General features: G+C 34.9%; 1 non-coding gene across 1 annotated transcript; it reads right to left on the bottom strand.

Moving 5' to 3' along the window:
• Positions 1 to 402: 402 nt before the first annotated feature.
• On the bottom strand, positions 403 to 509 carry LOC148763120 (small nucleolar RNA R71). Its single transcript, XR_016026121.1, has one exon. It is a non-coding gene; the product is annotated as a small nucleolar RNA R71 (small nucleolar RNA).
• Positions 510 to 13149: the final 12640 nt, after the last annotated feature.

Raw genomic sequence — 13149 nt, 5'->3', positions numbered from 1 at the left:
CATTATGTTGTTCCTCGTTTGCAAGGTTTGCACCAAAGCATTAGGAGACCTTCCATCAATGCAAATAATTTCGAAATTAAACCAGCTTACATTCAGATGATTCAGTCTACAGTCCAATTTGTTGGGTTACTCAGCGATGATCCTAATTCTCATTTTGTAAATTTCCTGGAGATTTGCGATACCTTTAAATACTATGGAGTAATTGATGATGCTATTAAATTGAGATTGTTTCCATTTTCTCTAAGGGATAAAGCAAAGAGCTAGCTTAATTGATTGTTTCCATTTTCTCTAAGGGATAAAGTAAAAAGCTAGCTTAATTCACTACCCAATGGGTCTATCACTACATGGGAAGACTTGGCTCAAAAGTTTCTAGCAAATAGTTTTTCACCTGCCAAGACTGCAAAGATGAGGAACGATATCACCTCAGTCACACAATTTGATGGTGAGTCCTTGTATAAAGCTTGGGAGAGGTTTAAAGAACTACTGAGAAAATGTCCACATCATGGGATTCCTAATTAGTTGCAAGTTCAGACATTCTAAAATGAGCTGGTTGGGTCAATAAAAACCACAATTGATGCTGCTGCTAGTGGGGCATTAATGAGTAAGAATGCTACATATGCTTATAATCCATTAGAAAAGAAGGCCTCAAATAATTACCAATGGCCTTCAGAAAGGTCGGGTCCTAGAAATGTTGTTGGAGCTTATGAAATTGATGCACTTGGCACTTAACTGCTCAAGTAGCTGCATAAATGGTTGCCCTGTCCAAGAAATTTGACACATTGGGATTTCATGCAGTTCAAAATTCATTTGCAGTTTGTAAGATATGTGGAGATGGCCATTCAAATGATCAATGTCCTTACAATTCTAAATTAGTCCAATTTATGGGGAACTTTAATAGACAGCAGAATAATCTATACTCCAATACTTATAATCCTGGCTAGCGAAACCACCCCAACTTTTCATGGAACAACAATGCAGGGCTTTCAAACCCAAAACCCATCATGCCTCCTAGTTTTCAACAACAAGCTAGACCACCAATTCCTGAAAAGAAGTCCCAAGTAGAAGAACTTTGTGAAACCTAAACCTTCATAGACATGTAGCGGAGGCAGACACGATGACATGGATTAAGGGTAGTTTTATCATTTTCTTGGTGAGCTCCTAGAAGTGGGTTTTTCTAATATTATTAAGGCCTAAGTCAGCCTAAGGAATAAATGAATGATGTATATAGTAATGAAATAAACGAAGAAAATAGAAATAATGATAATTTTCACGATAAGGGCAAAATGGTCATTTTAGGTCTCAGATCTAAATTTTTAAGTTTTCATTAACTTGAGTACCTTTAATCTATTGTGGACCTTTTTCCAATGTCAAAAGAGTAAAACGTTTGAGCCAAAGAGAAGAAGAAGGCAAAGTCAACTATGCATGGCATTTTTGTAAATAATTGAAACTTTAGCCAACTATAGGATAAATATCAAATTTTTCCAGCACCTTCTCCTCACTTTCAGCAGCTTCTTCTTCTTCTTCTTCCCATCCTTCTTCCTCACTAAACATTTTCCATCTTCCATGGAAGCCATCCCTTGAAACCTCCATAACTTTCTCAAAGTACCTTCAATTCTCATGCTTTGGTACACTTTTTCATAGGATTCTTTGTGTTCTTTCACTTCTATACCTCAAGAACCCTTAAAAGTCTTTCCTTAATACTTTCTCTCACTAGCTGGATGTTTTAGAAGAGAGAGAGAGAGACCTTTCATAATAGCTTGAGAACTCTTGAGAAGGAGTTCAATTACAAAACCACCAAGGTGAGTATTGAGTCAGGGTTGATTTTTAGGTTGTTGATGATGGTTAATAATTAAATTATAGACTATTTTATTTCTGAAGGTTATTTATTTATTTTAGTGTGACTAAAGTAGTGTGAATAAATAGCCAATCAAATGGTAATTGGAAGCTAGTTAGGAATAACTAGCAGAACTTGATTTAGGAAAATAGCTTTTGGAATAATATTCATGTCAATTGAGTTGGTGTGATACTATTGTGTGTGATAGGTTCCAATGAGACCTCGCATCTCCACTTGGAGCATTAGTGGAAGTCGGAGTCGATTAAAGAATTCGCAAAGACATGTGAGTGAACTTGCATTAAAATGTTTTGGGATAAATGCATATGTATTTGGTTGAATTACTTGAAATATTTTACTGAACTTTTCTCAAAATATGCATGGGAACAAGCCCCTGATGAAACGTTTTTATGTTGTGAAATATGAATGTGATGAATTCATATGTTTCTACATTATGTTGATGTGTATGTTATGCATTGAATGGCACTATTGGATGACAACTATAACCGTGCGTGTGCAATGTGAGAGTGCACATGACGGTGATAGTGGTGTGCTGTGGGAGTGTACACACTAATGATATAAGCCATGTGCGGTGTGGGAGTGCACATGATGATATTGCCTTGTGCGGTGTGGGAGTGCACATGATGATTCTAGCTATGTGCGGTGTGGGAGTGCACATGAGTTGGTGAGACAGGAGTTGTATACATGTATACACATACCATAGAGAGGTTAGGGAAAATATTAAGTGTTTGCATTGAATATTGAATGTTAAAATTTTACAAATGCTTTCCAATTGATTTTCTCTGTAGCAAAAATGGATTTTTGTTGTAACAAGAATTCTTTTAATTTCATTGCCCTATTTCTAGTTGCAACGAAATTCATTCTCGCTGCAGCAAGAAACTCTCGGGTGCTGGGGGCTTGACTAGCCCATATTTTCGCTGCAGCGAAAATACATTCTCGCTGTAGCGAGAAACTCTCAAGTAGTTAGGTAAAATGCTTGCCCAGGTTTTCATTGCAGCGAAATTCATTCTCGCTGCAGCGAGAAACTCTCAGGTGGTTGGTTCAAAATTTTGCCATGAATTTCACTACAATGAGAATGACTTTTCGCTACAGCGAGATTCACTCTGCTATGCTTGCCTTACTTGAACTCTACTGTAGTTTCACTCTTTAACTTCATTTTTGATCATGGATCTTTCAATACTAAGGCACTAAATAATCAAGAGTTGAATTAAGGGGTTTTAATAAGAAATTGAGCTAAATTGCATTGTTTTTAACATAAATGCATTATGTTTTCTAAAACTTCATGTATTGATGCTTGTTCCTTTCCTATGTTCACTCATTGAGTTTATACTCACTCTTTTCAACTTCATGTTTCTCAAATTCAGAGGTAGTTGGGACCTAGACTTAGGCGTCTATTTACACTCACCTTTTGGTAGGTACCATGGCATTAAGTAGCTGTACCTTCACTCAAGGTCACTCCGTTGGAAGTCAATGAGTTTTTTGCCTGTGTATACGTACATGTGATGTAAATCACTAATATACATGTTGTAAACAATATATGTTTATTTTGATTAACATTGCCACTATGAGTTGGCAATGGGTGACATTATTTTGGATAATATAAATGTAAGTAGTTGACTACCATGTTATATTGTTGAAATAATCATACATGAGAATTACGAAATATGACATTTAAAGTGACGGAAGGAATGATGAACAAGATCATATAAAAAAGGGCTTGCTTGGGCTTAGTGGACTATGCCCATTGGGCCCATGAACCGATCATGGCTCGGGAATTGGGTTGTGACAAACTTCTGTTGCAATATATATCAAAGACCGATGCTATAATTCAAAGTCAAGGAGCCTCCTTGAGAAATCTTGAGACCTAAGTGGGACAGCTTGTAAACTCCATCAATAATAGACCTCAAGGTTCCTTACCCAATGACACACAAATTAATCCTAAAGGTAAGGAACAATGCCAAGCAATCACTTTAAGGAGTGGAAAAGAAATTGAGGGAGTGAATGAAAAAGCAATTGAATCTGAGAATGAACATGTTGATAAGGAATGAATGTGTGAGAAAGAGATTGAAGTTGAATAGAAAGAAGATGACAAGGTTGAAAATCAAGGAACCTCTCAAGTCATCCATCCTCCACCACTTTTTCCCCAAAGGCTCCAAACTAAGTTCCCCTAAATCACTCAAAGATTTTGCAAAAAATAATTACCAATAGTGTAAGGGATTGTGAAACTAGCTGGATTTTTAAGTTTTGGTGGCAGTTTATTTTGGAGAATTGCACTACATTCTTCTGTAAGGGAGACAATTTCACATTCACTTAGCTTTCTCTTTTTGGAAAGGATGTCTTTAAAGAACTTGACATAGCTGGGGATTTGTTCCAAAGCTTCAACCAAAGGAATATTTATGTGTAATTTCTTGAAGACATTGATTTTTGCAAAATCAATTTAATGCCTTGGTTAATTTTTGAGAAACTTAGTTTGGGGGAATGCAAACCCACTTCTGTTACTTTACAGCTAGTTGATCGCTCTTATGTGTATCTAAGGGGAATTATTAAAGATGTTGTTGTCAAGGTAGATAAATTTATTTTTCTAGTTGATTTTATAATTCTTGACATGGAAGAAGATAGGCAAATTCCAATCATTCTTGGGAGGCCATTTGATAACTCTCTAATATAGAGTTATTTGGGCTTAATTTTGATAATAATTTGGCTTAATTCTTGTAGTAATGCATAGAAATTAGTAGATTTTATTTAATTATTTTAAACTAGTTATTTTAGGTGAGTCAATCTAATCTTAGTTAATTTTATGCTTAATTCAGTGCTAATGTGGATAAGATAGGTTGTTATTGATTTATTGGTACTTTTGTAGATACTTGATAAAAGAAGAATTTTAGTGGAAGAAGAAGAGAAATTTCAAGGTGCAGATTTCCACTACATATATTTTTGTATTTCAGCCATAACTTTCCTTAAAGAGCTTCAAATGAAGCGATTCTTTAACCATTGGAAAGACAAGATAAAAATCTACAACCTTCATGTTTACCACTGTGCCCAGTTCAGCATGGAAGATGGTCAAAAATCTTGTTGAAATTGACATATTGCAGTAGTCCTAGAGCAATTATGATTTCTATTAATTAATTAGGCAAGGCTGTGACTCACATGGTCTGATGAGGAAAACCTAATTTGAATTGAATTCTTTCTCCACCCAACTTGGCCTAAATTCAAAGCCTGTAAAAACAACCTTTCGGGGGACTTAAAGAGGGAGAGGAAAAAACACCAGATTGAAGGCTGAGAGTCAAGCCGTAAAGTCATTGAAGCTGAAAAGATTTTGAATGATTCAAGTAGTCTTGGAAGATCAAGATTATAATTCTTGAGTTATTCTTTTTTATTATTTTTTTATTTTCTTAGTTTGTTTTTATTGTTTAAACTTTATTCAATGATGATGTGTGACTTGATGGAGAACTAAATTGTTAATCTAAGATTATGATTGAACTCATTATGTTTTCTGAATTATTTATCTCTCTTTTGATTATGTTTGATAGATTTAGGTTGTTCATGTTATTATGTTCTTAATGCTTATAATTACTTGATCACCAATTAGATTGAATTGGAAATCTAAGTTAAACCTTGATGAAGGAGATTTAGGTAGACCTTGAATAGAATAGCGTATAATCAAATGCACCTAGTTGATTAGGTGGTTTGATTTGCATATAGAGTAGGCATACACTTATAAGCCATACGTAGCTAGGATTAGAGCACAAACTTAATGAATCTTGCTTCAATTTAGTTTGCATAGACATATAGTAAATTAATTGGGAAAGGTATTTTTATGAGAAACTTGACAGAGACTTTTAAATAATTTAGGACTCTAGGTTAACAACTTAATCCATTAAAATAAGTTAAGAGAGAGAGAGAGACAATAATCAGCTGAAGTATTGAGGGATATTATAATCTTAGGTCTAGTAGTTGATTGAAGTTTCAATTTAGTAGTTTTAATTTTTCTTTTAATAATTTTAAAACTTGGTTGTTTGAATAAAATTAGGGTGCGTTAATTTTAGTAGTTAATAGTAGGAATTAAAATAATTCTTTGTGGGAACGATACTCTATTCATTACTATATTACTTGTTAACGATACGTGCACTTGCATGAGAAATCAACAACAAGTTTTTGGCGCAGTTGTTAGGGAATTGATTTTTATATCTTTCTTGTTAATATTAATACCAGGCATTCCTAATCTTACTTCAAACTTTTCTTTTTATTTTCAAATACTTTTGATTGAGGTTATGAACTATCTGTGGCCATCTAAACAATTTGTGTCTAGGAGGGTTGCTAGTGATTATGCATTGGATGCAATCAATGTTTTAGCCACCCAAGTAGATGCTTTGTCTCAAAAAATTAACACTTAGAGTGATAATGCTTTTCAAAGTCCTTTTGTTACATGTGAGTTTTATGGAGATAGGCATTCAAGTGATTGTTTTCCAGCTTATTACAAATCAATGCAATTTGATTCAAGCTTCGATGGGCAACAAAATAAGTCATACTCCAACAATTACAACTCAGGATGGAATCACAAAAATTTTTCATAGAGTAATGATCATGGTCCTACATATTCATCACAGCCTATTTTCCATAATAGTTTTCAATCACAAGTTAGAGCTCCTATGCTAGAGAAAAGCCTTCAATAGAGGATATGTTCATGCAATTCATGACAAAGACTGATGCCTTCATGACAAAGACTAATGCCTGCATGACAAAGTTGGATGCCTTCATGACAAGAACTGATGCCATCATTCAAAATTAGGTAGAATCAATCCGAAATCTTGAGACACAAGTGGGCCAACTAGCTAATGCCATCAACAATAGACTTCAAGATGATAGAGATAAAGTAGATCAAGGAAATTCTTCCAGCAATCAAGTTCAAGATGAAGAAATTAAGCAAGAAGAGAAAATATCTACATCACCACAAGTCAAGCCATATGTTCCTCACATTCTTTTCCTGGATACAATTGATGAGTTACTTGAGGAAGTTATAGCAAAAGCACATTATTCAAGAAAACTCAATTTGAGAAGTTAGATAAAAGTCAGCCTATTCCACCACCTTGGGTTAAGCAAGCATCAAATCTTGAGTTAAAGGCACTACAACCTCATCTTAGGAAAAGGCTACTTTCATACCTCAAGCTTTTTACATGCAAACTCAAACCTCAACTAAAGTGAAGCTAGTGGCTATAAAGAAGTCCTTCTTAGGAGGCAACCCAAGCACTCTAACTTACTATCTTTTATTTATTTTTTTTTTGTTTATTCAATTATTAAATTCTTAACACTCTCTTATATTTTTGCAAGCATAAAAAAGGATAAAAAAAAATTAGGGGAGGGGGGTAAGCCACGGCTTCACCAAGGGGAGGCCGCGGCCTAGCGAAGCCTCCCCAATATGGGTCGTGGCCTAGCGACTATTACCAACGATGGGCCGAGGTGCCCAAAAAGGGCAGGCCATGGCCCTCCTTCTATTATGGGTTGCCAACAAGTGTAGCCCCCCCCCCCCCCAAAAAAAAAAAAAGCCAAGCAGCCCCCCCTGCTGTGGGCTGTTGGCTCCATAAGTTTTTGATGATAATAAAACATTCTCACTCATTTATGTCTAACTATACTACTTGAGTGTGCAGGATGAAAATGTATGTTAATAATAAATTAATCACTGAAAAGCAACTATTAAAACTCACAAGGATAAGGAGTTACAAATGAGCAATAAAACAGAAGCCTCTTAGTCGGATAATCAAAGGAGTTAGTCAGCTAAAATTTAAAAGTGAAGTTAGCCAGTTCAAGGACAGTAAGCTCTTAATCAGTTGAGGCCATACTCAATTGAGTAAGAGAGTAAAGCAGATTGTGAGACAGAGAGGACTTAGTCGACCAAGAAGCATGATTAGTCAACTAAGAGCACACTATCAGAAATCTCAATTACAAGATAGAGAGAAACTTAATCAACTAAAAAACATGGTTAGTCAACTAAGAGCTCACTGCCAGAGAATTCAATTTCAAGATAGAGAAAACTTAACCGACTAAGAAGCATGGTTAGTCAACTAAGAGCACGCTGTCTAAAAATTTATATTTGAATGCTAGAAAATAGACTAACGGCTAGAATTGACTCCAAACTATTTCCAACAATTTGAAGCTGTCAACATCTATCAGAGTTGGTTTTTCAAGTATAAAACACACCCCCAACGGCTAAGAAAGAGATCAGTTGTGTAACACTCCGTACTTTGATATGGTGGCTAATAGAGCTTATTGGATGCCAATTGAGATTAATTAAAGTGTTTAAGAGTGTTAAAGGGTGAAAGGTTATAAAATATTCCTTATGTGATAAAATAATAATATTTTATTGAGGTCGAAGTTGTGGAGTTAAAAAGGTGCTATAAAACTAAACCAGGGCAAAGTAAGGTATTTTAGAGCTCTAGAAGGTTAGAGAAAAATTTTGTAATAAAATAATAATTTTTAGATAAAATAATATTAAAATAATACCGATGTCAAATTGGATATATTACATGAAGGAAGTGTGATTTGTACAATTTGTCTAAGTGGGGAAGTGGAAGTAAGAAATATTTTGAAGAAAGGAAGCTTTAGTGGGGCCCACGTGCCTTCATTAAATTAAGTAGGGAAGAGTAAGTATATATTTAAATATTATAGTGACACTTTGGTGGAATATGAATTTGATATTTTATTTGTATAAGTGTAAAGGAAGAAAAATAGAATGGAATTGAAATAAAGGAATGATGGGAGGACCCAATTAAAAAGAATAAGAAGTTGAGGGGTGGAATTGTGAATAATGAAAAGTTAAGAAAATAATTGATTAATATATTTATGTTGAGGAAAGCAAGATGAAATTCAAGTAGGATGCAAGTGAAATGAAAATGAGATTACTTAGCTTGATGGAATTTGCATGTGAAGTTACTATTATGTGCAAATTTTTGCATGCAAAAAAGAGGAAGTTAGCGGGAAACATGTAGGACCCCACAATGTGAAAGTTGATAAAGAGAAAAAGAGCAAAGAGTATTTAAGTGACAGAAAACCATGGTTTGGCAAAGGTAGCCCAAGGTAAACAAAGTAAGGATGGTAATGTGATTTGAAAAGAAAAAGGGATCATCACAGCATGAAATATTATTGGGTCATAAGGTGCCATTAAAAGGAAATGTATGTGAAATGAAATGCAAATGAAATAAAAAGAAAAATGCTAAAAAATTACTAAGCTTTGGACAATCCACCCATGAGAGAAATGGAAAGGAAATGGGCACTTTTACGAGGCCATTTCAAACTTGTTCCTTGTTATGTCTGCCCATACCAAAGTGGAAGCAAACAAATGAGTTGTCTTGAGAGATCCGCCCCATTTGGAAGAGAAATGAAAAGAAATATGGCTTTGTGAGGATTCCACCCAAGAAGAGAGGAAGAGTTGAGAGAAAAGAAAGAGAGAATCGACCTTAAAAGGAAAAAGAGGGAAATTTAAAGAAAAATTAAAAAGTTTTCTCTTGCATGCCATTGTTGGAGCTTAAAGGAGAAAGTGGAGGTTCGGTTTGGTGATTCTAAGGTAAGAAAGGTGAAAGTTATCATTTTATTTAAATGCATGCCTTGTAAACTGAATGTAATGTGAGATTGTGCTTGTGGTAGCTAAGAAATATCAAGGAAAAGGGCTAGAAACCGCATGGAAGAATATGGATGATCCACGGGCTCAACCAAGTTATGGTAAGTAGAACTTTGATTTTGGTTATGGATTTCTTGAGGAAATGAGTTGGTAATTATGTGAGAATGTTTGTGGCAGCAAAGGTCCTCCAAGATTTGAAAGAAATAGATGCATGCATGTGGGTTGATCTTAGAAGTATGGTGATTTTGAGCAAGACGAGTAATGGGTAAGTGTTTTTAACCTTGAGATCATAAGTGGAAAGGAAAAATAAGATGTGCATTGATTGTTTATGCTTGTGGCAATAATGGTGACCAAGGATGTGAGGAGATTTTGAACTATATGTGGAATCCAAGCTAAAGATCAGAAGGTAAGCATACAATGTGAGTACATTATGTTGTGTTGGCTTTAGTTGGTTAAAAGTATATGGATTGCATGTTAAATTATTGTGGATGATGAGGATGAAAAATGTGAAATTAGATTAAGGATTAATTGATTGAAGTGCTGCTTGTACATGTGTGTAATTAAATATATTGAGTTTGAATTGTTGCTAGGAAGTATGTATATGAGGAAGGTTTGCCATGGTAGCGCACCGGAGGAGATAATGGGTGACTAGCAAGTAGAATTAGCTAAAGATGTATCCGAACCTATAGCAACATAGTGTCCCACTATTATAAAGTGAGTAGAGGGTACCCATTTCAAAATTTCCATAACTATATAATGATATACGTATAGTAAATGTTGCTAGTTTTCTTTAAATGCATTTGTGTAAAGCATGAGTTGCTAGAAAATGATAAGTGGTCTTAAATAGTTATTTGTGAAAGATTTATACACTGTTATTGTGGAAAGCATGAGCTGGTAGAAATCTTAGGCAATTGTCGATGCCATGACTTTTGAAATTGCTTTGAAAAAAGCTCTTTATTATGGTTTGTGTCAAAACGTGCCTTACTTGTTTTTGTGATGTGCATTCATGAATAAGCTTTGTGTTCACCATGCTTGACTTAATATCTAAACCTCATGCAAAGGTTTTACATCCTGAATTCTTACAAACGAACTTATATCATCGCCGAGATTTGTTTTTGAAATGGATTTAAAATGAGCTTTTGAGAACCCAATTTGCTTTTAAATGGTTTTGTCAAATCGAGAGATTCAAGAGTAGGCCGAATGTCACATCAAGATAGTGTGACCCTTGTGCACAAGTTAGCTCTAGCTAGAAAACCTTTGGGTCACTAACGGGCTGTTAGACGTGACTGGGGCCATGGTCTGTGATATATACGTGGCATGGCCATGGGTTGATATATGTGGCTAGGCCACAAGTTGATATATGTGGTTGTGACCACACGATTTCTTTGATGTCGACCAACATCGTTGAGACTGTCATGGCTGTGGGAATCCGGTGGAGGCGAGCCTCCCGGATTGTTATTATGTGGAAGTGGGTCCACAAGTTGATTATTTACGATTACCTACTCGAGAGTGATATCTCTTTGTGTTTTCAAACATGACTTCTTTCACATCGTAAGAAATACAAGTTTGCTACAACTCCTTATTTACATGATGATTTTGTGTTTAATACCTCAAGGATGAGATGGTTTATGAGCTTGTGTATAAGGTTTGAAAATGCTTGATTTCATGGGAGCATGCGTGTTTATGTTAGTCCGATTTTAAGTAAAGGACAACAAATGATTTCGATGGTAGAAATCTTTACTTGCATTGGTTTTAATATATTACTTGAAATAATATTTTACATCACAATTATCGGGGTTTATATGTAAGGCAAGAATGCCCCATTTGATTTTAAGTTGTTTTTAATATTCAAATTATCTATCCTTGGCTTGTTTCCCATCTACGCCCTACTCACGGAGCCGATGATCACTGAGTCTGTGAGACTCACCCCCTTATCTCCCTTTTGCAGATAATGATCAGCCTAACATGCAATCATCGGCACTTATGGTCCACCGCGGATAGGTAAAGGTATCTCATAACACTTTTTTCTGAGTCGCTCCGCTGCTAAAGGTTGAGTTGTTCGTAGTTGTTTGTTTCTGTAAATAGACCCTAGTCTCAATGCAATTGTACGGTTAGAAATTATATATTTGGATGTAGTTTTACAATTATGTGGAGTAAAGGTTGAGTTGATTTATTATGACCATTGTTCAATACCATATTGCAAAGAGTTATACGGTATAGGGGATTACATAGATTGGTGAACAAATATAATGATTTAATGTGAGTTTCTAATAAGGCTTATTCGAGATTTGGTGGATTCTTTTGCAAGTCTCGGACTCCGATAACGATCGGGAAGAAGGTCGTTATAAGTTGCTTCCAAGATTAAAAAGAGCTCAAAAATAGCAAAAACTCTTTCCATCCTTCTTGCACTTCACTCCAATCTTTGTAATAGAGTTCATCACTTCATCTTATACCATTAGATCAAGTAAGTGATCATAGGTACCTTTTTATATCTGTTCTCCTTGATTACTTAGAGTGTGCGAGTCACTCTAAGGGGATTAATCAAGCTTGGGTTAGCTTGATTGGTTGTATAGGTTCTAACTTAGCCTAGGAAAAGTTAGATTTGGATTTTGGTTGATCCCAAAAAAAACCATTGTTAAAGGTTGTGGCTGAGCTTGTGAAAAGCCATTGTAAAAGGTTTGTGGAAACTTAGGAATTCCACCATTTATAGTGATTTGGTATGGAAACTCCTTGATTGGAAGATCAAGGCAGTGGATGTAGGTTAAAGAGACCAAACCACTATAAATCTTTGTGCACTGTCTACCCTCTTTTATTTTTTCATCTCATTCTTTTTTAGATCATTCATTCTTCCAGCATTTAACTTCTCATCATTGACCTTTAACTAGCCGCCAATTAGAAGCCAAGTTTTGTGACATTCAAAAAGTGCTATTCACCCCCCCTCTAGCACATATTTTTCGAACCATGTGCTGCCAACAATGGGCAGCCCACTACCCCATTACCCAATAAAACTCCTCTTTTCTTTTCAGTTATTTTGATTTTATTTTATTTATTTATTTCTCTACATTAATCTTTATTTATTTTTTTTGTAGTAAAGAAAATTCCTCCTAAAAAGTGAGAATGAGAAAGACGACAATAAGGAGGAAGAGGATTAGAGCTTCTACAAAATTCATCCAATCATTAGGGGAGTATTGTTTACCTTTCCTTTATTTTTTCTAACATTGAAGACAACGTTTAGTTTAAGTTTAGGGAGGTGAATTTATTTTTCTGGTGATGAATCTTCTGTGGAAGTTTTAGATCTAATTTTATTTGCATGCGTATTTATTTTTATAAATAATTTAGGATTAGTTGGTAAATGAATTTATTATTTATGCGAACCTTAGGAATCTAGAGTAAAGTTGTGCTAATTTTTTCAATGATTTTTTTTATCCAATGATGATAACTAGTTGTCTTGAATTTTTAGCTTTTGGTGAATAAAGTTTTTGTTTGGATTCATGCTAAATTTTTTGTTAAGTATCATTGTTAGGATGTGATTTCAACAATTTTGAGCACTATATCTTTTACTTTGAATTATTATGGATATGTAGAGACGGTTTATATTGATGTAAATTTTAGATTATGTCATGAATTCTAGAATTTACTTGATTTTCTCTCGAGGCGAAATTCTAGGCAATACTTAGTTAGGGAC

This window comes from Theobroma cacao, chromosome 4 (genome assembly GCF_053813885.1).
Source record: "Theobroma cacao isolate CCN51 chromosome 4, ASM5381388v1, whole genome shotgun sequence".
In the NCBI taxonomy this organism is placed as follows: Eukaryota; Viridiplantae; Streptophyta; class Magnoliopsida; order Malvales; family Malvaceae; genus Theobroma; species Theobroma cacao.
The sequence above is the reverse complement of the archived record's forward strand: the minus strand, read 5'-3'. Positions and strand labels throughout refer to the sequence as shown.